This window comes from Nannospalax galili, unplaced genomic scaffold (genome assembly GCF_000622305.1).
Source record: "Nannospalax galili isolate Female #2095 unplaced genomic scaffold, S.galili_v1.0 scaffold768, whole genome shotgun sequence".
Classification (NCBI taxonomy): domain Eukaryota; kingdom Metazoa; phylum Chordata; class Mammalia; order Rodentia; family Spalacidae; genus Nannospalax; species Nannospalax galili.
Genome location: NW_008360317.1, coordinates 6,152,344 through 6,175,569, shown reverse-complemented (window position 1 = coordinate 6,175,569; position 23,226 = coordinate 6,152,344). Strand labels below are relative to the sequence as shown.

Genomic DNA, 23,226 nt, shown 5'->3' with positions numbered 1-23,226 from the left:
GGAACAAATAATTAGGAACTGGTACTTGAATTAAGATATTCTTGATAGGAAGACTTACTTTGAAAAACAACCCTGTGCACAAAAAGCTGTGCTAGAGATCTAGGAAAATGTTGCAGGGCTCGGGGTGGAGTTCAGCCATAGAGTGCTCACGGATGCTTGCCTGGTATGCATGTTGCCCCCACAGAAAACCTCCACAGTGCCTCTTGGAAGAGGTACACTGAGCACAGGTATGCCCCAGGAACAGATTTCTGAGCCTCCCTGGAGCAGAATGTGAACTCAATGACCTCATGCTAGGACAGATGGCTCTCTTGGCCACGCATGGGTGCAAAGCACATACGCACAGATGTAACCACGTCACCAGCAGCACCAACAGGATGCAGTCAACACCCACTCCAAGAAGCAACTCATTAATGTTGAAGGAACTTTACCACCTTCAAGATGAAGGTTATAAGTATGGATTTGGAGCACGAACAGGATGCAGTCAACACCCACTCCAAGAAGCAACTCATTAATGTTGAAGGAACTTTACCACCTTCAAGATGAAGGTTATAAGTATGGATTTGGATACAGAGATATCTACTTTTCAGATATAATGTGAAGAGAGAGCTCTACGTGAGACAGTGTAACCACAAGGCTGCAACTCATTTTGCCCAAACATCTGCACGGTGGCTCACTGTCTTAAGTGCAGTCCTTAGTGACTGAGATGTGGGAGGGGGTACAGAGGGCTCACTAACTTCCCACCATTTCATCATGTTTACTAAAGTACTACATCCTGATGAGGAGAGCAAACTTGATTCTTGTTGAAGGCACTGGAACAAAAGTACTGCCAGTTGCTGTCAGGAACTGAGAGAGTTAATAATGCAGCAAACACAAATGTCTCAGGTGTCCACTTCCACATCCCAGGGCAGGAGGAAATGAGACAATACCTCACTATATACTCAGAGTTTATTTTAAGAAATATGGTTTGGGGGTGGAGAGATGGCTCAGTGGTTAAGAGCACTAACTGCTCTTATAGAGAACCTGGATTCAGTTCCCAGCACCCACATTGTGGCTAACAACCATTTGTAACTCCAGTTAAAGGGATCTCACACCCTCTGCTGGTCTCTTCAGGCATCACACACATTTAGTACACTTACATACACGTAGGCACAACTCTCATACACACAAAAATTAAAATTTTAGCTGGGTGTGGTGGCGCATGCCTTTAATCCCAGCACTTAGGAGGCAGGGGCAGGTGGATCTCTGTGAGTTCAAGGCTAGCCTGATCTACATAGTGAGTTCCAGGCCAGCTGGGTCTATGAGGAGACCCTGTCTCAAAAAGACCAAAAATAAATAAATTCATTAATTAATTAAAATGAAATTTTGAAAATAATCATGATTTTTTAAAAAAAGAAATATACTTTGTGTCTCTTCAGTGGTATTTTAGAAAACTGTTCCCAAACAGGAGTCCTCTGTGTCCATTCACATCCTGACACCTCTTCCATTCAGTCCAGGACTCCAAAGCCTCTCAACCACCAGTGAGGCAAAACACCAGGCTTCTCTGCACAAAGCAAAATCTATCTGTCCCAATCCCAGCAATCGAGTGGAGGCAGACTTCCTGTTGCTGGGACTCACACAGAAAGCTGCCAGGTGTGGAAAACAGGATCTTCCCAAGGGGAAGGATGATCTATACATAGTTGAAACTGATTTTTATTAGAGGATTTGATAGGAATCTTGCAACACCAGGAGTCTCAGCCTCATCATACTCCCTGGTCATTAATTAAGCACAGTAATTTGTCCCTTACAGAAATTCTAACTCTAAACTTTATCCCAGTCATCATCACATAAAAACAAAAATAAAATGATCCAGTGGGTCAGGGTTTCAGAATGAGTTTCTTGGACTTTTTCTAAATTTCTAATATAGGTGGTTGGTTATGAATAGTGTGACTTTTTCAGTCTCAAGTTTAATCAATAATTCCTTCCAACTTGATGATTTGAGGGAAAGAGGGGTAAGAAGGGAGCCATTAGACTACATTTCTAAATGTCATCCTTCAGAGAAAATCTTAACAAACCTGAACACTGAAATCTCTCCTAGGTCTTCAGAATGGCCCGTCCCCTAACAACCAGCTCCTACTGCAGCCTGGTGCAAACCATTAATCCATCGTTCTGATGGGAGGCAGGAAGCAGTCTGCATTTGTACCAGGTTCAAGAAACTGCATCACTGCTAGGATGGCAACTTCCTGAGATATCATAAATGGGAAGGCATAGCCACTAGAGTCAACACAGGAGCTGGCCAACCCAAATTGGTGTGGGGGCAACTGGCTCATGGGTATCTGGTGGGCTATAGAGTAACAGGGCACAAAGCTTTAACAAGGATTCAACAGAGGAACCTGTCACCAGGGATGATAGGGAGTCCCAAAAAGTACATTCTAGGATGCTAGCTGTTGGGGTGGGGGTTGATGACATGAGGGGAAAGCTATGTTGAAGGAAATGAGCTCAAAGCAGGATCCACTTCCTCCACAGATGTTAGAAGACCCAGGTGTAAGGATCTGAACTAAAAGGAAAAAAATCAGGGTGCAGAGAGAACCAGTGCATACTTGGGATGGAGACCTTCAAAGTAGGAGCCATGGAGGTATACAGAGGAATAAGGCCAGAACTGAATATGGTTCAAGAGAGCAGCAATCAGATCACATACGGTGCAGAAAGAGACAAAAATGGAGAGGAGAATAACACAGACCATGGACTATCAAAGAGCACCAGAGAATTTATCTAATGAATTCAAGGGTTTACAAGGCATTCAATTCTTGACGAAGGCAACTCAGAGTTCAAGTACTTGGAGATGCTGCTAATATGGGAAGGAGAGTTTTGGGAGAATAAACCTCAGCAATTTAATATTCATCATGGGAGAAACTTCATTCACAAAAACCCAGTTCACAATGTATAAAAGATGCAGACTGCTGGGCATGGTGGCGCACACCTTTAATCCCAGCACTGGGAGGCAGAGGCAGGCGGATCTCTGTGAGTTCAAGGCCAGCCTGGTCTACATAGTGAGTTCCAGGACAGCTGGGGCTACAGGGAGACCCTATCTCAAAAAGACCAAAAAAAAAAAAAAAAAAAAAAAAAAAAAAAAAACATATATAGACTGATAAAGGACAGTGTCATTAGGGAAATCATGACCTGTGTGCTCACAAATACTGAATAAAATTTAACTTCATTCTGGATGTCACTAAGTAGGAAAGAAAGGAGGGAGAATCCCTCCTATCCAACAGAAGGAAAAAGTATGAACAATTTATAGTAAAATTTGACAAAATAATGTAGCCATAAAAAACAAGCAGGAAGCCAGCATGGTGGCACACGCCTTTAATCCCAGCACTTGGGAGGCAGAGGCAGGCAGATCTCTATAAGTTCAAGACCAGCCTGGTCTACATAGTGAATTCCAGGCCAGCTGGGGCTACAGGAAAACCCTATCTCAAAAAAAAACCAAAGGCCAAAAACGTGCAGAAAAAGGCTGAACTGTGCCTCAAAGTTCACTGTATTCATGAGGAACCAAAAAGGTGGCATTTCACTCACAAAAGAGGCATGGAAAAGCCTACACAGGCACCTCACCTCATCCTGGAGCCTTGCTTTTTTTATGACACATTACTCTCCTGACACACATAAGCTACAGGGAATGTGATCTCTCAAGCCTGCCACAGGTGGGCACAGGGTCAACACGATAGCTGAACTGCACAACACCCACCAGTTGTCCAGCCCTTGGTGACTTTAACTTCAACCCCGTTTTCACAATCAATAAGTTCCAGAGTCTCATCTCCCAACATCTTCCCACTGATTCAATAGGGGTTCTGGCAGAAGGCTCCCAGAGATTTCTGAGATCCCACAAATATACAATACTCCACTCTGAAGATCCTACAACAAAGCCCAAATCATGTGGAGCAGGTGCAGGAGGAAGGTCTCAGAGCTGAGGGCAACTGCCAGGAATGGCAGGGATCAGCCAGTGATAAAATACCTGTGAGAAATAACTTAAGGGAGAAAAGATTTATTTTGACTCAAGGTTTCAGAGGTTTCAGCTGATGATGGTCAGTTGGCTCCATTGCTTGGAGGCTTGAGGTGAGACAGAATACCACAACATCTGGAACTTGTGCTGGAGCAAAGCAGCTCATCTCATGGCCAGAGAAGAGACAAGGAGAGACCAAGGAATGGGCCCAGGACAAGAGATACAGCCCCAAGAGCAAGCCCCAGTCATGTGCTTTCTCCAACTAGGTTCTGTCATCAACCAAGAATGCAACTGAATTATGATTCATCAATAGAGGCTTCATGATCCAAGGACTAGAGCCACCAGCTGGGGATCAATCGTCAACACATTAAACTTTAGAATGCTTCGTGTGCTCACTACAACCAACTGATCTTCAAGGCCCCAATGCAGCGGGAGCAGAAGAGACCAGTACAACCTCACCCTTCAGCTATGTAAGAAGCAACTAAGATGACTCAGCAGTTCAGAAGATTCACTGAGACCCAAAAATAACCCTGGGAACAAAAGCTTACCATGATGGACCCAGAAACACTGAGCTAAAGCTTGAAAATGTATGCTGAGCTACCTGCCAACCAGGTTCCACAGCTGTAATGTCCTATGAACATGCCAAGCCAGCAAACATATAACAGTATCACAGGGCAAGCATATGGGTATGTTGTGAGCTATTTTTAGATTATACTGTTTTCCTTTTTATTTTCTTCTGTATTTATCAGGGCCTTACTAAGTAGCTCAGGCTGACCTGGAAATCAAGACCCTCCTACCTCAATCTACTGAGTGCTGTGATTACAGGTCTACATTACTATGCCCAGCTCATGTATTACCTTCTAAGTCAAAACACCATAGCAATTAATATCAGTTGAGTACCAGCTAAATGAGAGATCCTTCATGTAATTTATTTCACTGAATCCCAAACCACTTTATTTAGCAGGTAGAACCCATTTTCTAGAGGAGGAGCCCAGGCTAGACTGCACAATGATTCTCCACCCTGTAGCACATGACCATCACCTGGGAAGACTTCTAAAGACAACCACACAGGCCCCACAACTGATATCCCAGATGACTTGATCCAGTGTATAGGCCAGGGAAAGGTACTGCTAAGATCAGGCCCTCCTACTTCCAGAGCCCTGGATTGTCTCTGACTCCCATCAGCAAGCAGCTCATGGGTGACTCGGGTTGTATTAGAAAGAAGTGGGGATGGATGCACTGTGATAGGTACAGTGGCTCCAGAGTGGATTCCAAGTAGTCACACCTGCCTCATCACGGGACTGAGCCTCTCCCTCCTACTGACCTAATGCAGTGGACCTGGCTTGCTCCTCTAAGACAAGGATACTCACTCCACTAGACCCCAGATAACAAGTGTAGGGTCCATAGGGGTACTCAGTAATCATCAGCTGACTTACCTTAAGTTCAAGAAAGTAACACAATACTCATTTTAGTCTTAGGGAGGCACCAGCATCACCATCAACCACTTAGGATGATGGTCTCACTATCTGGTCTGTTTGGCCTGTGTCTGTGTTTCTCTAAATGAATATAAGAGTACAAAGGTGCAGATAAATTAGCATCTAACCCAGGCAATACAGTCTAATCTCCAAGGCCTCCTTGTAGTTCCCAGATACTTTCCACAAGAACTGCAGTTATGTACTGAGTTTTCTCTACCACCTTACTCTTGACAGTTTACTTTGCTCCATCTGAAAGACCAGCTTGAGTCTCTGACACTTCTTCTAACCAAAGTTACTAGAATGCCCAAATGCATTGTCTTGAGCTAGTACAGTGCTATGGGTTCCAACTTCCCTATCTGTAAGGAGAGCACTGAGGCAGGAGAGATGCACTGAGGCAAGAGAGATGCCTCAGTGATTTAAGAGCACTTGCTGCCCTTCCAAAGGACCAGAGTTCAATTCCTCACACTCACATCCTGTAATTCTAGCTCCAAAGGACCCAATGCCCTCTTCTGGCCTCCATAGGTACCTGAACACACAGGGCATATATATGCACTAAACATACACACATACACCTTAAGAAAAAAAATGGAGACAACTGTTCTTCTTCCACCACTGGAAGGACTTGGGAGAATGCAATGGGAAAAAGAACCAGGGGACACAATGAAAAGCCAACTATGCTGTTCTTAAACATCACATTAATATCTGTATCAACACGTTAATAACCACTCCCTATAACTTTTTCTTTTAAATCTTAATTATAGTTTGTGGGTTAACTGTGTCTGCCTCAGAGAAGCAGAGGTCAGACCCCAGTGGCTCACTGGGATGTGACTCACCCAGTCTTTGTCATCCACTGACTTCACCACACACAAGCCTTTTCAATGCTGCTTACCTAAATCAGAGACTGCATCAGAAAACCAGAGGCTGATGGAAGAGAGACTGAATGCGTCTTCACACGCGCTGGATAGAACCTGCTTCCTTAGGCCAGTAGAAAGGGAGGAAAAAAAGAGTATTTACATCTGCAGATGGCTTTTTCCACCATCACTGGGAGACGCCCAGCCCTGTGTGTGGAAATACACTAGGATAATGACATAAATTTTCTCAGGGACAGAGATGCTGACGTGCCTTTCAACACATCTACAAGCTCCATGTGCAGGGTGCAGGAGGCTCCCAAGTCTCCCAGGGACAGTGCTAATGGACAGAACCAACTGGAGTCTCGGCCCAAGGAGCACCAATGTCTATAACACAAACTTTGTTATCAACACTAAGCTTCACTTCTTTCCAAAGACTGCAAACAGCTGGGGAGCTATCTGGCTTTCGTGTTTTCAATGAAGTTCCTCTAAGATTAGAACATTGTCATGTTCCTTCTAGAAACATCCTCTTTGCAGGAAGGCAGGGAGAATCAGCATAGGAACAAGAAAAAAGCAGGGGATTCCACAAAAACACCAATTGACTTATCAGCTAATACTTTCCCACTCATCCATTTACTCAATCAATATACCTTAAACAAATCTGGGCTGTTTACCAATGTAAATGCAGGCCAGGGAACACCTCAGCTCCTGGACTCCTGAAACTTCACTCCCACATCTTCCTACTCTCACAAACACCTTGTGAAAAAAAATCTGAAATTCCTAGAAAATTCATGGTTCAAAAGTAGACAAAAAAAGTTGTGGAAAAATTAGGAGACACCACGGGAACTAAGAAGGGGAAAAAAAAGTCTTGGTGAGCTGGGCACTGGGCCTGCTGGGAAGAAGACCAGACACCAAAGCCAGGCCAGGCCTATGTACTATTCTTTTTAATCATCCCCAAGATAGTGAGGGTGCAATTGTCAGTCCTTTTATAAAAAGAGAAAGGGTGGGGCTACAAAGATGGCTCAGCAGTTAGGAACACTAGCTGTTCTCACAGAAGACCCGGGTTTGAATCCCAGCACCCACATGGCAGCTAACAACTGTCTGTAACTCCAGTTCCAGGGGATCCAACAGCCTCTTCTGACCTCCACGGGCATTGCATGACATGGGGGCACTTACCTACATGCAGGCAATATACACATACACACACAATAAAAAAAATAAAAATAATAAATAAAAAAAAGAGAGAAAGGGTCAAGTTTAGGAGGCAGATTATATTGTTTAAGCAACATAACTCAAAAGTAGTAGGGCCAGGAACTAAACTCAGGTCATCTAATTTCAAAAGTTGTATACTATGCCAGGTGCTACACTGACTCAGTTTTGTTTTGGGTTTTCTATTGTTGGCTTGTTTGTTTGCTATGGTGGTGGTACTGGGGTGCAAACCCATAGATTCACGCATGCTTGCTAGCCACCCTCTAACCATCTAATTGTCTTGTACAAGAGTCTTGCTATGTAGTCAAGACTGACCTTGAACTCTCTATCGTCCTAGCTTAGACTCCCAAGTAGCTAGGACTAAAGTTGTGTGTCGTGTGCCTGGACGGTGGGACTAGGCTTTGACCAGGCTTCCCCCGTGCCTGACAATTCTTTGTCATTCCATCTGAAACCATACAAATACAAGACTGACATGAGTTAAGTGATTACCACCTCCTGAATACCAATATCTATAAAACGGAAGTGATCAGTGACTCCCTGTCAATCACCCACTCCTGCTGGCCAAGACCTGCTGGCTTCGAAGTGTAGGAGCGTTATTGGTGTAAAAGTGGATCATTAGCTGCAAGAACCACCCAGGGCTGTAGCGGAAAAAGTCTAGAAATCATCCAGATAGCAGGGCCTTGGAAAGGGTATGTAGCGGTAAAAATCCAGGGAAGGCAGAAGAATTAGCTATGATGACAGAAACAGTATATTTATGTAAAACTAAGGTGTCAAAAAACAGTAACATAAATGTATATAAGGACTTGTATGGGTATATGGATTTGAGACTACAGTCTCTGTGGGGAAGATTGTAGGTATCTTTTATTTCCTGAATTTTTGGCTGGTTTTTTTTTCCTATAATGAGTGTACACTGCTTCTGAATTAAATCAACAAAGAGGAGAAAAGAGGAAGACAAGAGGATCCAAAGACAAGCTCAACCCATATCACATCTACTTAGGTGATACAGGTAATTAGGTCCATGGGATTTTATTATGCTTCTTTCTGTATCTGTGAATGTCTGGAAATTTACAAAATTAAATGAAAAAAGGAAGGAATTCACCTAGGGCTGACCAGGAAATCACTGAGGAAATGCTTGTTCCACAGATACCAGGCCCCACTCCACACCCCAGAGCCAGGACAGGCCTCAAATAAGCTGTTGCCATGTATTGAGTGAAAGAGCCCTTTATATTGGATCAGGTCGAAACATATAAAATTATGAATACTGAACCATTTTTATTGGCTTTATAAAAATAGCCAAGAGTCAAGCAGACCAGGGTTAACCTCTCCAGATATATTTTTAGGCATTTCTTTGGGCTTCGGAATTAGGGAAGAAGTCAACCATCCTTTACACTAGTCAGTATTGGAAAAGCCAACCCTAAGTTCCACAGAATATACTTCAGAAAAATGGAATGGTTCATAGGTTATTCAAAAGCTAGTGGCTGCTGGGGGGGGGGCGGGGAATGGTCGAGTATATATTTTTGTGCTATACAGTATGATGGACGTGGAAAAAGAGAATTTTATTTTCCAGCAGGTACAGTCTGCCTGAGGAGAAACAGCACACACCTGTGAAGCTGCAGGTGGCACAGGGAATAAAAGACAGGTGAAACCACAGTGTTGTTCGATGGTCAGGGAGAAGCAGAAGGGCCAGGCAAAGAATCACTCCTAGGGACATCTAGACACCCCTAGGGACCCCTGGCTAGCCAAGGGACTCACACCTCTACCTAGACGTAAAACGTCTAAGCAAAGAAGGCCATGGACAAAATACTTAGGGGAGGATTAATCTGATCTTGTGAAAGACAATGGAGGGAAAACCTGGTCCAAGGACTTCCGGTTGCTGGGGCACAGCCTCCTGTTTTGGCACCTTTTAGCACAATATTTTAATCTGACTAATAAAGTACCTTTGCACAAACAAATGTCATAACGTTTCATAGCTACCTGCCATTTGTTCCCAACGCTGCTTTTTCTCCAAGATCCCTCAGGTACATGTAACACACGCCCCTGGTTACCATGGGTATTATCTACACATTATAGGTCATGCACAAATAATCCCAAAGCAGGAAATGCCATATCTTATGATAGGTCTTCATATCCTATTTCAAGTCATACTTCACTAGTGGCCAAAAATCTCAGACACTCACTGCAGAAGGAAAGCATTTATAATCTGAAATAAATGTTCAGGCTGGGCCTATCTTTAGGTCCTCAACAGCTACCAGCCATATTTTCCTGTCTATTAGATCTCCTCCCATGTAATATATAGAGTGCACATCCTGTGAGACACTAACTAGCTAGGAAGAATGGGGTTTGGTTTGCCTAAGATTTCTTCAAGGCATAGGAAGTAAATGTCTAGTTACACAAAGATCTTCAGAGATCAGAATGCTTGTCTGAATGATCAAAGACTAGGACAGAGAACAGGCGGAGGTGGAGATGGACAAAGGCACCCAGAAAGCTGGAGGAAAAGAATGCCTTCCACCTGAGAAAACCCTGCTGCCACAAGGAATGACTTTTATTATAGGTCACTGGCTGTGTCAACTTCTTACTTTAATGGTCCTAATGCAAGGTGGTAACCACACATCAGTCCAGAGCTCCAAATGCCAAAGTTCTGGATCAAGTAAGTAAAACTTCCCCCTTCTAATGAATGCTTTCTAACAACCAATTCCACATCTAAGGAGGAGGGACAGGGTACAGATCACTTGTATTGTTTAAAGCTTTTTCTTTTTGTCTTTGGCACTGATGGAATCCAGGGCTTTGCACATGCCAGACATATGTCCACTGCTGAGCCACCACCACCACTACCTTTTATGTGTATTTAGTGTTTTGCCTGCATGTATGTAAGTGTACCTCTGTGTGCAATGCCCAGTGGCCAGAAGGTGGCATTGGATGCCCTGGAACTGGAGTTACGGACAGTTGTTAGCCACTATATATAGCCACTATATAGGAACTAAACTCAGATCCTCTGCAAGAACAGCCGGTGCTCTTAACCACTGAGCCAGTCCTACGCCACAAGAAAGGAGGTCTGGGCCAACCACTGAGGGAGCTTGGAAGCTGATTCTTCTCCAGTCAAGCCTCCAAATGGGAACTGGGGCACAGTCCACACCCCAAATACAGCATCATGAAACCCAGGCCCAGCACCCAGGTGAACATAGAAACTGAGAAAACAAATGTTGTTGTAGGCTGTAGTAACGGATGACCACTACACCTCTAAACACTCACACAGGGTAAGAGAAGCATTTACACTCATCCTCTCTGAAAAACCTTCAGGAACTGAAAACCAGAGCCCCAACCTTCAAGATCTCACTTCATTGTGGCTAACCCTTACTTGCCCTTAAATTGAAACTGTCTTTTCTTGGTTAAGACTGAAAGATTTGGGGCTGGAAAGATGGCTCAGCAAGCAGTTAAGAGCACTGGTTGTTCTTGCAGAGGACCCAGGGTCAAATCCCAGCACCCACACAGCAGCTAATAATTGTCCCTAACTCCAGTTTCAGGGACTCCAATGCTCTCTTCTGTCATTCCACAAGCACTGCACAACACAGGTGCACCTACATGCATGCAGGCATAACATTCATATACATAAAATAAAAATAAATTTTAAAAAAAGACTGAAAGATTTGGAAAAGTATTTCCTCTTTCAGGGGAAAAAATAGCATACATTAAACAACTGTTATTCATGTAGAAAGTTGTGACCCAATCTGGTGGCACATGCCTATAATCCCAGCAGCAAAGCAGAGGCAGGAGTTCAAAGCCATCCTGGGCGTCATGGTGAAACACTCTCAAAAACCTCCACCTGAGAGAAACTCATGGAAGAGGGGGTGGAGAGTATGTCAGAGCCAGAGGTTGAGGAGCGGTGCCATGAAACAATGCCATCCAAATACAGCCCGGCCATTGCAATCATGAACACACAGCAGCAGTGGACACCTGCACAAGACATGACCCTTCAATATTCCTTGGTGGATAGAGGAGGCTGTGCAAGGCCCCATACCTTCCTGAGGAACTATTTACTTAATGGGTGCTGCTGGAGGTCATTTTCTTCCATGGTGTAGTGGCTGAGAAACAAGTTGGGAAGAAGGAGGGGTTCAGAAGGAAAGGAAGGAGGGTAATGGGGGTGACTAGAATCACAATACAGTAACTGTAAAAAGTTTAAAATTAGAAAAAAAAATGCCACCTATAGTCAACATCAAAAAGTGTCTTTGGTCAGGCATAGTGGGAGACATGTTTAAGCTCAGCACTTGGGAGGCAGAAAGAGATGTATGTCTATAAGTTCAAGGTCAGTCTGGTCTGTGTAAAGAGTTCCAGGGGTACATAATGAGACCCTGTCTAAAAGACAGAGAGAAAAAAATGTGTCTCTACCCTGGGTCATCATTCTAGGATTTACAGGTCCTAGATGAGCTACACACTGCCCCTGACCTCATAGTGCAAACAGTCTACAAAGGAAAAAGAAAGCAAATAACTAGAACCAGCCATCTGTACAACCAAGATTTATTGTGTACCTTCTACACTATAAACCCCAGGGAACAGACTATATGAGACTTGCTGTCCTCAGGGCAAAAGACGGGACATGATAAAATAAGGAGCATAAATGTGTGGTCAAGACAGGAAGGCCTCCTTGCAGTGCACCACGGACGTCATCATCTGGCCTGTATCCCTTACCCCAAGAAAGGATGAACACCGTCAAGAGCGGTGAGCTGCGCCAGGGACTTTGACTATGAAGTCCCCCACTAAGCCACAGTTCAGAACCTGTGGCTGAAGATCAAGCCAGGGCTTCCCTTACATCTTGGCGCATTATTTCCTGACCTCAATAAACTGAAGCTCCAATTCAGGCTTTCCCTCTAGATGTCAACACTCAGCACCCATGTTAGGTACCAAGAAGGATGTTCTCACCCAGTCTGTTAAGATAGAAACACATCTGACTGACACAGCGAGGGGAAGCACACAGAATGAACTGGTTCTAATTTAAGCAATGTGACTAAATAAGCACTTGAATGAGAAGAACAGGGTCGCCCAGGCTCTCTCAGCTCAGCACACAATGGCTCAGGCCCACGCAGAACATCCTCCCACCTCCCCACTGGCAAAGATCTAATTTTCCCCAGGCTCTGGGAAGGTGCACCTGGCAATTCTGGGCCTCTGTCTCTGACATTAACAAGGCTGCAGCAGCTTTATCAACAGGTGCTACTTCAGTCTAATCCTCCCAGGAGATCCGCACACCCAGGCCCCTCCTCCTTCCTTCCTAATCCCAGCTGCAAGGCAGCCCAGGGAGAGTGGCTCACATGTGGCACAAGTCACTGGCTATGTCTCCCACGAAGGTCTTCTAATTAAGGACTCGGTGTGGGCTGCTGGGCCTGATTATGTGGACATTCTTAATACAGCCACAGACAGAATTAAGGCTGTGAATGGCTGTAAACAACTGTGAGAACGTGAGGGAAGTGAGGCTCACTGTGCACACATACCTCCCCACCACTCACGCTACTTTTTCCACACTGGCAAAGCTTTACATCCACGTTGATAGGATAAAATAGTGTCATTAATGATGAAATCTCCACACCCAGTAAACCTTTGGAAGTTAATGGGTGCTGGGAACCAAACCCTAGTCCTCTCCAAAAGCAATTCAGTGCTCTTAATTGCTGAGCCATCTCTCCAGCTCCAAGAATCATGTTTTTTGTTGTTGTTGTTGTTTTTTAAAAAAAAGACAGAAAGTGCTACTTTTATTTAAAAAGAAAAGCAAAAGGGAGAGCCTCTCCTGTCAGCCTTGACCTCCCACAGCCCCATGCTCCACTCAGAGCTCTCAGGCTCCAAAGAGGTTACAACAGATCAGTGTCACCCCAGACCCCAAAACAAGTCTCCATAGGATTTTTTTATGCATCAGTTAGAAGAGGAATGGAGCAAGAGGAAAAAGTTCTGCAGCAGGAAGAAGAGAAATGCAAGGCTCGGGGCAGTGTATCCTGCCACTGGGCCTTGCAAAGGAACCAAAGCCCAGAGTAGGTAACACAGCACTGTCCAGGGAGGAGCTGCAAGCTGATCTGTCTCTACAATGTGCCCTGGTGACCAGACCTCAGGTGGAAGGCCTTGCCAGCCACCAGACATTATGAGTTCTGTCTAAGAAACACTGGGAGTAACAGGCAACCGTCTTCTGTTGGGTCAGTGGGGCTGACAGAAGGCTCCGCAGGTCTGAAAAGAACAATGGTTAGGAATTTTTAAAAAGAAGATGAGGGCTGGGTACGTGATTCACAGTAGAGTGCTTACGTAGCATAGCCAAGGCCCTGGCTTCCATTTCCAGCATCACAAACAACAGACACAATAACAAAACAACTTAAGGATATAGCTGTCAACTAAATTAGGCTGAAACGAATGGTACGTTCCAACACAAAAACTTTCACGTTCTGAGGCAGACCTTACCTGGAACAAGATGCCTGGACCTTCTCACTGAAGATGGCCTGGGAGCCAAGGTATCTTAGGGAGATTGCGCCAGAGCTTCAGGCTCCTGGAAAGCAAAGAAAGAGTTGTCAGACATCTCTGTTGGGGGTCTCAGAGCCTCCAAGTCCAGACTAGTCAAGAGATGAATCATTCAGCTTAGTCCTACTAAACAGGCAGGACACCCCAAGTGAAGATGGGGTGCACAGGTAAAGCATGAGGAGTGTCATGTTGAGGAAGATGTCAGGGGACCAGGTGAGATGAGCTTTCAGCCAGAGAGTCACTATTCACCTCACCAAATGAATTCTCTCATTTTAAAGAGGATGATGAATGAGTGTCACACAGGATGTTCTCACAAACTCATGGGTATGCACAAGCTCTAAGGCCCCACTGGGGGCACCGAAGAAGGCATACTCTCCTGACACAAGCACCGAAGGGCCAGATCTGCAGGGCCAGCCTGGGCGGATTTAGGCAAACACCAGCTCATTCCGATCACTGGCCAGCAATGGCATTCTCTTTTGCTGTTCTAGTTTCATTTCTGATGCTTTGATAAAATAACACTGACCAAAGCATAGAGGAGGGAAGAGTTGATCTGGCTCACAATTGGGCTGCGGGGGGGGGGGGGGGGGGGGACAAGGCAGGAACTTCAAATGGCTAGTTTCAACACATTCACAATCAAGAGCAGAGAGAAATAAATGCATGCATGCTTAATTGCTGGCTAATCTAGGCTAGCTTCCTCCTCTCCCACACTGTTTCGGGTCTCCTGCCTGGGGAATGGTGCCACCCAGTGATGTGATGGCTAATTTTGGTTGTCAACTTGACTGGATCTGGAATTAACTGAAATGAAACTTTCTTGATTAGATTATTTGAAGCTGAAAGGCCCACCCTAAATGTGATGGGAGCCAGCCCATCAAAAAGGCCATACCAGAAGGAAGCGCTGGCTTTTTTTGCCACTTGCCTTCTCTCTCACAGGTGAGTTTGTCTTGCTGCTGTGACCAAGTTCTTCAAATTCCAGCATAGACTGAAGACCAGCAGATCTCCAGGGATCCTTCAGGCCTTCAGCACCAGACTGGAACTGCTAAGACATCCAGCCTCATGAACTGAGCGACTGACTACCAGATCCTCCACCTCTCCAGTGTGGTGCAGCCATTGTTAGACTACTCTGACTCTATCCTGTGAGCCAATCTAATTTCTTTCTCCTTTTTTTAGTTCTGTTTTTTTCAAAAGTCCCAATACATGGGTCTTCTTTACTCCCAAAAGGAATGAAATCAAAGCTAGCCAAGGCCTAGAAGGGCCTCCTGTGACTATAGCCTAAAGGTGTGCTGGGTAAACTTTCCAAATACAGGGCACATAAGTCTTTTGCTCCCTAAATCTTACCTCTACCCTTGCAAGACACATGCCTCTCACCCGAGACCTTAAGAGGCTTGCCTGAATATGGTCTGTGCTTAGGGAGATCCCAGAGAGGCTCACATAATGATACTAATCAATAGCTAGAGTTCTATAACTTCCATGGAGGCCAGCCAGATTCCCAGCATCAAGAGACTGGCTCCAACCCTCCCAGTGCCGTCCACACTGCTATTTCATTTCTTCCCACGTTCTGCTCTGAAAATGCCCAAACCTACAGAAAAGCTGAATGAAGCTCTTCATCTGCACTTATCGATACCTAACACACTGCCATATTTACTTTATCTCTCTTTAAATACACTTTCTGCATAAGCCATGTGACCAGTGAGTGACTGCTATGGACGTGTGACCTAAATATTTCAGTAGCTCCTCAGAATGTCACATACTGCCATTATCATACCACAGAAACTGAGCCTCTTTGCTAAACAGTATATAAAACAGCCCATGATGAAAAGTCCTTAAGTGTCAATATATTGCTCTTTCTTGACCCTCTATTTCATGCCATGAGAACACTAAGGAAAGGAAAGTTAATGAGATTCACAGTCCCCAAGGGAGACAGACAACAGACAGAAAGTAGAGCACCAAGTTGGAGAGTCCCATGCCAGCTTCTGTCTTGTTAAAACACAAAGTAGCTGGAGACCCAGGTACAGCTTCTGCAGTGAGCTGGTATCTAAAAGATGTGCTTACCAAACACAGGAGAGAGGGAAGAAATGTTCCAAAGCATAGGAACTGACCACAAAGATGCAGAACTTGAGTGTAACAGCTAGGATAATGGCCCACACAGATGTGCACATCCTGTGGCTAACACCACGTGAACATTCAGAAAGCAGCAGAATGAAGGTGCTCAGCAGCTAGTCAGGAGAGAGAGGAATTTCCTTGGGTCGGAAAAGGATGAAAGGGGCAGAAGAGTCAGAGTCAGTAGAAGGTGACCCAAGAAGGACTAGGTCAGCAGACAGGGACTGTGCCAGAAAGCTTTAGTGTCAACTTGACACACCTGGGTTGAGGGAGCCTCAGTTGGGGAATTGCCTTCATTGGACTGGCCTGTGGGGCATCTTCTTGATTGTTGAGTGATGTGGGAGGGTCAGCCCACTGTGGGTAGTGCCACCCCTGGGCAGGTAGGCCTGTGTTGTATAAGAAAGCAGGCTGAGTAGGGGCCAGGGGAGCAAGTCAGTAAGCAGTTTTCCTCCGTGGCCTGTATGCCAGCTCCTGCCTCCAGGTTCCTGCCCTGAGTTCTTAACATTGGGCTCCCTGATGACCTGGAGATGTAAGACAAATAAACCCTTTCCTCCCTGAGTTGGTAGTGGTCAGAGTGTTTTGTCACAGCAGTAGAGAAACAAACTAGAACAGGGACACAATTCCCCCCAGAGCTCCCAAAAGGAGGACAACCCCACCCACACCTTGGTTGCAGCCCACTTCATTGTCTGACCTCACAACTGTAAATGCCTTTGGGTTGCTTTAACCTACCTTTTTTCTTAAAGCAAGTTGGGTGAGGGTGCTGAAACTATGTCAGCATGAAGAGCTGGAATGAGAGCTCAGGCAAGAAAGCTAAGAGGTCAGATCAGGATCTGTCTTTTAGGAAAGTAATTCTGGAATGAAAGGGTAGAGGAAATCTAGGAAAGGAACTGACATCTGTGGTCAGTGATAAACTACGAGCTTACAAAAGAAAAAAAAAGAATTCTGGAAAATCCGTATCCATCATCTAGATTTCAGTGGCCTTTTAAAACAAGTTTCCTGGGGGCTGAGGAGATGACTCAGTGCTTAAGAGCACCGGCTGCTCTTGCAGAAGACCCAAGTTTGATTCCCAGCACCCACATGGTGGCTAACAACCATCTATAAGTACAGTTCTAGGGGATCCAACACCCTCTTCTGACCTCCGTGGTCACTGCACAACACAGGTGCGCTTACACACATACATGCAGGCAATACACTTATACACACAAAATAAAAATAAATAAAATATTAAAACAAGCTTTCTGCCAGCCATGGGGTGATTCAGTAAAATGTGATTTTTTTTTTTTTTAATAACACACTGTAATAATGTCCCACACTAGGAAGGAGCTCCATGACTCAGTAAGACAGGCTGATGCACAGGTAAAGGATTGATTCAAAAACCCCGTGTTTCAGAATTTTAAAACACTCATTGATAATGGTTCCAAAACCCACCAACAACTGCCTGTCCAGTTTTGAAGTAGTATCAAAAGGTACCATCTGCAACGATCTAAAGGTTACTTGGCCCACGAGTGTAGATGGTTGAGAATGGTGCTCGTTTGGCGTGCAAATGGCCCTGGGTTCAATCCCCAGCGCTGAAAGAAAAAAGTGAAAGAAAAGAGAGAAGGAATAGAGGAAGGGAGGGAGGGGGAAGGGGGGAGGGGGAAGAAAGAAAATTGACTGACGACTGACTGACTGACTGACTGACTGAAATAACTTTCTGGTGAGTCTTCCTCCAGTCAGATGCCTGTTGGCAGACAAAGCAGTTAATGCTAAACTTTAAGTGGAAGAAAAGGCATGCCATGACTTAATCCAAGACAAACTCACTGGGATTAGTGGCCCTGGAATGCCCAGTGAGTAAATTCATTAGGTCTGCTTTTCCTTAATCCAAGAATGTTTCAACCAATTCATTCTAATTTTCGAGATTTGAAAATTCCTTTGTTAAAAGCAGAATAATGAAAATGTCATATAGCTAATACACAAAGAATTCAATGTCACATCCTAAGTACAGCAAGTGGCATTCTACGCCATCCTTTACAGCCTGGAGAAGCCAAGAGGCCTGTGAAGGTGCAATTGTGCCTGTGAAGCTGTGTCCTATCAACAGTGAACACTGGGCACACCCTAGAAAAATATGAACTGAAAATATCAGCAAGCATATTCCATTGATCTTTCAATTAAGCACAGACAGACTCAGTCCGATCTTTCAACTAAGTAGACAGGACTCAGTAAAAACATCATTTGACTTATTAAACATAATACCTACCTTCCTAGCAGCTGTTAATGCTGCTTTGCCTATGAATGAATTTTTATATTATTCTTCATTCCATAAATATATGAGTGCCAGCTACCATTTCAGAAACCAGGGGGCATAGTTTATTTCATTAGGCCAAATCACTGTCCTTGTAGAGTTGACATTGCACTATTGGGAATAACACTTCAAAGAATGTAGATGAAAGTGGCTGGGAGGCATGCTCTCCCAGAGCCACATGGAATGAGGAATAATCCAGAGGCAGAGGCCCCATAACTGTCCCACCTGGCCCTTCAGTCTGAGGAATGTCTGCCCTTTCTCATCATGAATCTGTAGCTACAGCACTGGGGGAGGGGGAGGGAAGGGAATGGGGGCTATACTGGCCAATGACCATCTGAAGCTATGTTAACGACTGACCATCCTGAAACTATACTGACGGACATGCTAAGGTGACCATTCTGAAAGGGTTTGCTGGATGACAGAACTTTCGAGAATCCTGTGTGTCCCTCAGTTTTCCAGACTTGAAACACTGTGCTATAGTTTCCATCTCAAATGTCCCCCAAAGGTCCATATGGGTTAAGCCTTAGAGGCTACAGGGACAGGGTAAACTTTTAAGAGATAGGGCCTGGTGGAAGAAAGTTGGGAAAAAGGGAGATGTCCTTGAAGTTCAATACCAGTCCCTTTTTCTTTCTTTTCCTTTGTAGCCATGATACAATTTTGGTCCTTGCGTGTTTCTGCCCCTAAACAATTGGGCCAATCAATTGTGGGGCTGAAACCTCTAAAACTGAGGCAAAATAGATCTTTTTTCTTTGTAAGTGGATTGTCTCAGACATTTTGTTAGAGTAGCAGAAAGCTGATTAACACACTGCATATTAGATTTAGCCAGACTGTTGTCAACTGAAATCATGTACTCAAAAGGGATAGATAAGGGAATACCAGAAATTGAACTTGTACAAGTCACGTTCCAAATGAGCCACTCTTTCTGACTCCTGTAGTTCTATCATAGCACTACATATTCTGATTCACCAGTTTTTCAGTGAGCATGCACCCACCTGGGCTTTGCAGTTAGTTGCCTTTTAACATTCCACAGGCCAATTCCTAAAATGGATTCACTGTCTACAGAAGAATGCCGATATCTCAACTCTTCTTCCTCACTGACCTATGAGATATGTATGCATTTACTGTGCATATCATATTTTGAAGTGCAGACATTATAAAGTGACTAAATCTAATAATGAACACACATACTATCTCACACAGCTGTCATCTTTGTGAATTCTCCTGATTTCTCGGATCCCTCCTGGTTCCACTTTTACCTGGGATCTACATTGGTTTCTAGTCACTCCCTAGGGCAGCAATGAAATTTAAATGTAAAAGCTCTTTCAGAGACCACACAACCTATATAGACATCTGTGGTTCTACAAATGCTTATTAGAGGATAAAAGTTACAAACTCTAAAGGAAATGTGGTCAAGAAACAACAGCAAGATATGTATTCTACCCCTAGCCCTTCAATAATTAAATTACTGAAGTCCATTCTGTACCAAGGCTACTTGGCTCAAAATTTGATGATTCAGCCTTCAAGACACAAAACACTCTAGATAAACGCCGTACAACCCTTTATCACTGCACACTGCAAAAGACCAATGAAGGGTAGTCTTACCCATGGGTAGAAATCCAATAATGGCCCAAAAGGAAAGGAGCTATAGGGAAGAGTGGTCCTCAGCTGGGGGTGATCTTGCCCCCAGGGCATATGTGGCAATGTCTGGAGACATCTTCAAGGTGCCACATCGAGGGATGATGGTTAACTAGGAAGTAAGGGCCAAGGTTGCTATGAAGTGCCCTATAAAGCACAGGGCATTTCCCTTAAGGAATTATCCTCAGTGTAAGTGGAGATACCATACATTACTATGCGGAACTGGAGACTGCAAGGTGTTCCACAGATCTGATCAAGTGGATTGGAGAAGCTTTACTGCTTGAATTTCAAAACCAAGAAATACAAATAAGTATATATTTGTAAGAAACCAAACTTTGTCATCATATCCCCAGGGGGGAAAAAAAAAAAACAAACTGCAAGTCCTCAAACCAAGAGAGAGTAGAACTAAGAAGCAAGCGCAGTAAAGCAAAGGATGAGAAGATGGGAGTGTGGACAGAGACAGAGCTCCCACATTAATCAGGGGTTCTCGTTTCCAAGAATGAGTCTGCCATCCTGTAGACATCTGAACAACAGGCAAGGTTGGTAGAGATGGGATTGCTGAGTGCCCACTCTGCCCTGCAGGCCTTCCAGGTGGCCCCCAAGTAGTGCTCTTGACAGGGCACCTGCAGTTCCTATGTCACACATGAGATGCTGAGGCTCACAGAAAGTTACTCAGTTACTGAAGTTCAGGTCCCACTGCCATCTTATTAAAAAGTCCTCTCATTGTGACAGTGTCCAGGTGTTTCTGAGGCAGCTCTCTTTACCTGGTGGGAAGCTGGGCTGTTTGGGTGAGGAGAACAGCTTACCCTGCTCTTCTGGCTAGTGAGCATGAACTTAACATCTAACAGCTTAAAAAACAAAATCATGAATTCTAAGGGTGGAAATAACTAACTAGCTGCCTAACAGAAATACTCTGGACTCATGAGGACAGGAAAAAGATGAGAAGAAGGAGGGGAAAGCCAGGGCCGCAGCAAGGGGCAGCATGAAAGGACAAACACACTGACCACTCGGTCACTGCCCCCCCGCAGCATATGAGCACCACTGCCTCCTAATTCCACGTCTGGCCCAGAAGGAGCAAAGGTACCCCTTAAAAGCGACAGCCCCACTGGCAGTAATAACAGGCTAGGATTATATGAAGCCCATGCTGTGCACCAGGCTCTGCAGACACATGATCTCAGATAATACTCACAAGGGCAATCTTCCCAGGCAGCAAACATGGTATGATGTGAAGGAATGAGGCAAAGGTTTGGCGGATGATGCTAGTGCCAACCCCTGATCACCAGTGAGATAGAATGAGCTCAGACACAGCATTCCTAACCCCAGGTTCCTCACTTCTCCAAAGCTCAAAGAGAGCCAAGTGACGGTGGATGCCTGTAAGCCCAGCATTAGGAAGGCCAAGGCAAGGACACATGTTCAAGGCCAGTCTGGTATATACAGCAAGTTCTAGGTCAGCCTGAACTAGTGAGAACTTCTCAGGATGGATGGATGGATGGATGGATGGATGGATGGATGGATGGATGGACAGCTAGATAGATGGCATATAAATGTATTAAGCAGTTTTTGAGATAAATACATTCCTGGGGAATTTCTCTGAATAAATGTCATGATTCCAGAAGCCCTTTCTCTTCATTTCACTCTGTTCCTCAACCATGCAAGCTCACTCTCAGCTAGCATTCTGAGATCTCTGCCAAACAGCCAATGAGCTACACAAACAGCCAGGGGGAGCTGCTATTTAAAGAAATCCTCCAGTTTAAGTGATGAATTGTTTGATGTGTGGATAATCAGCTCTTAATTACATGGTTTGTCAGTATTTTCAAAGAATTATCTCATTAATGATCTGCTGGAGTCGACAGTGGCGCCCATCCTGAATCTGGACATGTGGCGTGTCTGTCTGCCAGAGTATAAAATACAGTCTTTGCCAGTGAGGAAGAGAGGGTGTGATGGGAAAAGAGGGCTGCTCTTAAAACACAAATACAATACAAACCCTGCAGGGTTACCACCAAAATGAGCAGGAAAGAGAAAGGAGGTCTGGAAAGCCTTGCCTTATGGCACATGCCTATACCCCCAGCACTCAGGAGTCTAAGGAGGATGAAGAGTTTGAGGCAGCCTGGGATATATAGCAAGATCTCTCAAAACAACCAAATCTGCAAAGTGATGGAAAAGAAAGGGGCCTGGAGGGAATTCAGGGTAGACTCAAAGACCCGGCCCAGAATGAATGGAAGCAGGCAGAATGGGGTGGAGTTCAAAGGGTTCAACTAGCAGGATGTGTCTCCCAGCAGACTGAAGGGAGAGCTAGGTCAGAGCCCTGCCCTGGAGGGTCTAGACCACTCTTAATGATGTCTTCTCCCTTTATAGAATTTCCCCTAAAACAAAGGTACACTTTGACCCCATGCTTATATGCTCTTCCACAGGTCAGTAAACACCACAGCCCTTTATATACAAGATCCACATGTGTCACCTGTCAGGGCCCAAGTGAATCAAGAGAAGACCACTATGAACACACAGTGCCCTGGAGAAGCTTCAAGGAAGAGTGTCCTTCAGGCATGCTCAGTAGTCCCTCCTACAGGATATGGACAGACCACATGCTGCCTTCCTTCTCTAGTTCCCAGACCGCCTTGTTCAAGTTCAGCTTACCCTGTTATTCTCACACAGCATTTTTGAAAGCAGTAGCATCTACAGTCTATTATGGCCTTCCACCAATGACCCACTTCCCTATTTCAGCCCTCATAGCTCCCAAAAGGCACTAAATTTGCCTATTATTAACCTACATTTTTGCCAACTCAAAGCCCAAGTAATTTCCTTTTCTGGAACCGAAGAGATGGATAGACTGTTTTATCAAAATTAAAGAGGAGCGCCAGGCATGGTGACGCACGCCTTTAATCCCAGCACTTGGGAGGCAGACAGAGCTCTATGAGATCAAGGTCAGGCTGGTCTACACAGTGAGTTCCAGGCCAGCTATGGCTACATGGAGAGCTTGCCTCAAAACAAAAAAAATTTTTAATAAAAAAATTTAAAAAAAAAGATGACTCAACACTTGCCTAGCATTTATGAGGCCTTGGGTCCAACCAACAGCACAATAATAAATAATAATAATAGTGATGGTGATAATTTTTTGAAATATAAAAACCAAAGAGGAAAATGGTAGTGATGGTCACATGACACTGTGAATGTACACTGTGAATGCTATTAATTTTTTTTTTATCCACTCAATAAATTATTTTTTTT

At 44.6% G+C, this 23,226-nt stretch overlaps 1 protein-coding gene across 2 annotated transcripts in view; it reads right to left on the bottom strand.

Moving 5' to 3' along the window:
* The window catches only part of Slc7a1 (solute carrier family 7 member 1), an 80,772-nt gene that overhangs the window by 26,281 nt on the left and 31,265 nt on the right, over nucleotides 1–23,226 (bottom strand). The window contains exons 2-3 of one of the 2 annotated variants that reach the window (XM_029559651.1): nucleotides 13,932–14,016; nucleotides 6,338–6,423 (exon numbers count right to left, since the gene is read on the bottom strand). The gene's annotated coding sequence lies outside the window, so the exon portion shown is untranslated. The remainder of the gene's footprint in view (nucleotides 1–6,337; nucleotides 6,424–13,931; nucleotides 14,017–23,226) is intronic. The other variant, XM_008825048.3, reaches the window with a different exon arrangement.